The following is a 5,637-nucleotide window of genomic DNA, read 5'->3' on the forward strand; positions in this document are numbered from 1 at the left end:
ATAAGAGTGAAGAAAGAGATTAAAGGAATTAGAGTGGGTAATGAGGAAACCAAATTATCACTCTTTGCTGATGATATGATGGTATACTTAGAGAACCCCAAAGATTCTACTAAAAAGCTATTAGAAATAATCTACAACTTTAGCAAATTTGCAGGATACAAAATAAACCCACATAAATCATCAGCATTCTTATATGTCAACAACAAAATCCAACAGTTAGAGTTACAAAGAGAAATTCCATTTAAAGTAACTACCGATAGTATAAAATATTTAGGAATCTATCTGCCAAGGGAAAATCATAAACTGTATGAGCAAAACTACAAAACACTTTCCACACAAATTAAGTCTGATCTAACCAATTGGAAAAATATTAAATGCTCTTGGATATGGCAAGCAAATACAATAAAGATGACAATATTACCTAAACTAATCTATTTATTTAGCGCTATGCCAATCAAACTCCCAGGAAACTATTTTACTGAGCTAGAAAAAATAACAACAAAGTTCACATGGAAAAACAAAAGGTCAAGAATTTCAAGGGAATTAATTAAAAAAAATCAAATGAAGGTGGCCTAGCTGTACCCAATCTAAAATTATATTATAAAGCAGCGGTTACCAAAACTATTTGGTATTGGCTAAGAAATAGACTAGTTGATCAGTGGAATAAGTCAGGTCCAAAGGACAAAATAATTAATAACTCTAATAACCTAGTGTTTGAGAAACCCAAGGACCCCGGCCTTTGGGATAAGAACTCAATGTTTGACAAAAATTGCTGGGAATTTGGAAATTAATATGGCAGAAACAAGGCATTGACCCACACTTAACACCATACACCAAAATCAGGTCAAAATGGGTTCATGACTTAGGAATAAAGAATGAGATTATAAATAAATTAGAGGAACATAGGATAGTTTACCTCTCAGACCTGTGGAAGAGGAATGAATTTATGTTCAAAGAAGAACTAGAGATCATTATTGATCACAAAGTAGAAAACTTTGATTATATCAAATTGAAAAGTTTTTGTACAAAAAAAAAAAAAACTAATGCAGATAAGATTAGAAGGGAAACAATAAACTGGGAAAACATTTTTTACAGTCATAGGTTCTGATAAAGGCCTCATTTCCAAAAAATATAGAGAATTGACTCTATAAGAAATCAAGCCAATCTTCAATTGATAAATGGTCAAAGGATATGAACAGACAATTCTCAGATGAAGAAATTGAAACTATTTCTAGTCATATGAAAAGATGCTCCAAGTCATTATTAATCAGAGAAATGCAAATTAAGACAACTCTGAGATACCACTACATACCTGTCAGATTGGCTAGAATGACAGGGAAAGATAATGCAGAATGTTGGAGGGGATGTGGGAAAACAGGGACACTGATACATTGTTGGTGGTATTGTGAATACATATACAGCCATTCTGGAGAGCAATTTGGAACTATGCTCAAAAAGTTATCAAATTGTGCATACCCTTTGACCCAGCAGTGTTCCCTTAAAGAAGGGAAAGGGACTTGTATGTGCAAGAATGTTTGTGGCACCCCTCTTTGTGGTGGCCAGAAATTGGAAACTACATGGATGCCGATCAATTGGAGATTGGCTGAATAATGTATATGAATATTATGGAATATTATTGTTATGTAAGAAATGACCAACAGGATGATTTCAGAAAGACCTAGAGAGAGTTACATGAACAGGTGCTGAATGAATTGAGCAGGACCAGGAGATCGTTGTATACTTCAACAACAATACTATATGATGGTCAATTCTGATGGATGTGGCCATTTTCAACAATGAGATGAATCAAATCAGTTCCAATAGAGCAGTAATGAACTGAACCAGCTACACTCAGCAAAAGAACTCTAGGAGATGATTATGAACCACTATATAGAATTCCCAATCCCTCTATTTTTGTCTGCCTGCATTTTGGATTTCCTTCACAGGCTAATTTTATACTATTTCAAAGTCTGATTCTTTTTGTACAGCAAAACAACTGTTTGGCCATATATACATATATTGTATTTAATTTATACTTTAACATATTTAACATGTATTGGTCAACCTGCCATCTGGGGGGGGTATATGAGGGGAAAATTTAGAACAGAGGTTTTGGCAATTGTCAATGTTGTAAAATTACCCATGCATATATCTGGTAAATAAAAACTATTAAAAAAAAAAAAGAAATCAGAATCTGATGTTTACAAGAAATTCGCTTGAAATAGAGAGAAATGTAGAATAAAAATAAGGGGCGGAATGTGAATCTCTTCTACTTCAAGTGAGATAAAAAAGGCAGAAGCAGCAATCATGATCTCATTTAAAACAAAAGCAAAAAATTAAAACAAATTAAAAGAGATAAGCAGGCACCATAGACAATGAAGTAATATCAATATTAAACATACATGCATCAAATGACATGGTATTCAAATTCTTTTTTTGGGATGCAATTTAACTTTAATGAGCACATTTTATACAGAAATATTAACAAATTAAAACCTAATAATGCACATCATTTCATTGCACCATTTTCTTTTTTCTGCAGCACATAAATGCAAACATATTTTGAGTTATAAACAATATTAAAGTATAACCTTGATTAACTGGAATACTTATAGGTCTGCATAACTAATGGCTAATGTTTAATTCTTTTAGTTAAAAGCCTTTAAAAATATTTACTTTTGTTGTCTTGATTTTACTGCCTTTAGCAAACTAATTGCATTTTGATGGCCAAGACTCTTCCTATGCCTTAAGTTATAATTAAGATCAAATCTAACTTTATAAAGTCATTTGTAACTATACAAAACTAAAAACATCCTTCAGATTTCTTTTTTTTAATAAGAATCTTTTGCCTTTTCAATGAACATTAGGTCAGAAGCAGCAATACTATGTGATGATATCACTGAAAATGAAAGATAGAAAACTTGGTTTAGTGGTGCTAATTTATGCATTTGCCAAACCAGCTGTGTTTTACTACAAAGTAACAAAGAATTTAAACCGCTTTTTTCTGAGCCTTATTGTTATACAATGTATAGGAGCCATATACTAAGTATTATGTCTGTGCATTAACACTTTCCTACTAACTCACTTCCTTTTCCTTTTCCTTTAAGGGTTTACCTCTTCTTTTCCTTGTATGTTTTGGAAAGGCATAAATGTTTCATCTTTTGAAGTAGTTAACAGAGTATATACTTGGATTTCTTCTGTTGCTTGTTTCGATAATCTAGTATTTAGTGTTCTTCTCTACTCTGTTGCTCCTTTGTTTTGACCCTTTTGGCCTTCATTTTCATTCCTTCTGGATTTTGTCAGTTACCCTGATGTTATATCTTATCTCTTTTATGACTTGCTCCTTTCTTTCCTACCACTTCAGTTTTAACTTGACATTATTCAGTGATCATAATGCTTAAATTATCTTCCTCTATCCCATCAGACACCTTGAACTTTGGGTTCAGCAGACCAAAGGGTAGATCAGGGCACTTTCTTGAGCTTTGTATTATTTCAGATTTTCTCAGATTTCAATGCAGAATTATCCACAAAGAGATCAAAATTATATGAGAATTCTTAGAATATACTTATGAAGGGATGTAATTCAGCAACAGTTATAAACAGTATTTACTTTAAAATTTCTCTCTATTAACCATATCCAATTCTGCAGGAACACAGGTAGACTAGTTGGTGTGAGATGACATTTTCTACAATTAGGATAAATTATATTGTTCAATTGAGGGTACTTCTGAAATAATTAGAAATCAAATGAAAACTTGGAGTCAACTGAGACCTATAAAATCCAATGATAATAAACATAAATATTTCCGTGTTAATCAGTTCACCTGTTACTTTTATTTTAAATTGTATATAAAATATACATTTTATTCACCTTTTTCTATGTTCTCTGGCAATTCTTATTTGTCAATCAGACAAATGGTTTAATTTATGATTGACACATGTTTTGAAACTTAAAAAATTATAATTTTTTTATTTTACTGGGAAAGAATTAGTTCTAAGAACTAATTCTTTCTATTTTAGTATCTTTTTATTTTAAAAGTAAATCGAAACTCCTTTCATATATATAATGAGGTAGCAGGGGAGAGCTTGGTTTCTTTCTTAAGGCAGCTGTTTTAGTCATGGAATATATTCCTTCTTTAACATAAGTACATTAAATTGTAGATAGTTCAAATACAATATTATAAAATAAATACCAAAGTTTATTTGAAAAGATAATGATAGATTTTGATTCAGCAGAAATTAACAACTCTCAACATAATCTCTAGGAATTATTCATAGTTTTGAGCCACGCTTCAGGAAAACATTCCTAGCAGTCTGTGAAGGATTTATTCCTATTCCATCATTTGTAATTAAAGCACTTGTTGCTGCAGGAACTTTTACATTCTTCTGCAGCATACTTTAATACTGCTATGAAAGGAGTATTTTCAGGAACATTGAGGACTTTGTACCGCAGCCGCAGGTCCGAGGTTACATGATCTCAAAGGAAACTTTTGACTTATTAAAGCCATGGTTGAACTCAGGGAAGTACACTGCCTTTCTCGGATCCGTCCTCCTGCTCAATTCCTTGCAGTCTTCTCAGCTCCGACTGCCAAAGCTGGCTCTTCTTTCCTCACTCTTATAGGTTCCTAAAAGTTAAATGAGTTCTAGGAGGTAAACTATACTAGTGAGGGACCTCAACTTTCCTCTATGTGAGCTGGGTAAGTCTATCCATATAATAAATCAGGAAAAAGTTAAGAAAATAAATAGAATCTTAGAAAAGTTAGAAAAAAATTAACTATAGCAATAAGATATTGAAGAAATTAGAACAGGCAATGAGGAAATAATACTATCACTCTTTGTAGATGATATGTCAGTATACTTAGAGAGTTGAAAATTAGCAATTTTAGCAGAGTTGCAGGATGTGAATAAACTCATTTAAATCACCAGCATTTTTATGTTACCAACAAAGTCTAGCAAGAAGAGATAGAAACTTTCTAGGGCGGAGTCAAGATGGTGGAGAGCAGACGTGACTCTCTATAACCTTTCAAGCCAACAGCAGATTAAGCCTCTAAACTAGTTTTGAATTCAAAGAATCCACAAATATTTGGAGTACAGCACATTTCTAGAAGATACTTTGGAAGAACTTCAGAACAGGTCTGTTTCAATCGGGCATGGGGACAGCTTGCCAAATTCAGACCACATTGTAGGGAGACCTGGGCAAGAAGCTAGAGCAGAATCAGAGCATTGTAACTTCCACACACCTGGGAATCTTCTATGAGCCTCTTAGGTTACTCTGTCTGGTTGCAAACAGGTGGTCTGGCAGATTTGCCTTTTGTGAAAGACAAATTGTAAACCACTGAACCCTGGAAGAACACTGGACCCGCCGCCATTACCCAGCATTGGAAATCAATCAGCAGAACTACTCCAGGGCAAATTAAAGAAGCTGTAGCTCCTTTGCATTGAACAGACCTCAAATCCTTTTTTTTTTTTTTTTTAAATTTATTTTTTTAATTTTATAATTATATATTTTTTGACAGTATATATCAATGAGTAATTTTTTATTAATAACATTATCCCTTGTTGTTAGGATTACTAAGTGAGAACTCAGGTTGTCTGGACAGTGACAAGGTGAGAATTCAGGTTTTCTGGACAATTACA

General features: G+C 32.9%; 1 pseudogene; it reads right to left on the minus strand.

Annotated features, from left to right (window-relative positions):
* Positions 1 to 4,239: 4,239 nt before the first annotated feature.
* Positions 4,240 to 5,369, minus strand: LOC141550395 (ubiquitin-fold modifier 1 pseudogene; annotated as a pseudogene).
* Between the last annotated feature and the right edge of the window lie 268 nt (positions 5,370 to 5,637).

The sequence above is a fragment of the Sminthopsis crassicaudata genome, chromosome 1, assembly GCF_048593235.1.
Source record: "Sminthopsis crassicaudata isolate SCR6 chromosome 1, ASM4859323v1, whole genome shotgun sequence".
In the NCBI taxonomy this organism is placed as follows: Eukaryota; Metazoa; Chordata; class Mammalia; order Dasyuromorphia; family Dasyuridae; genus Sminthopsis; species Sminthopsis crassicaudata.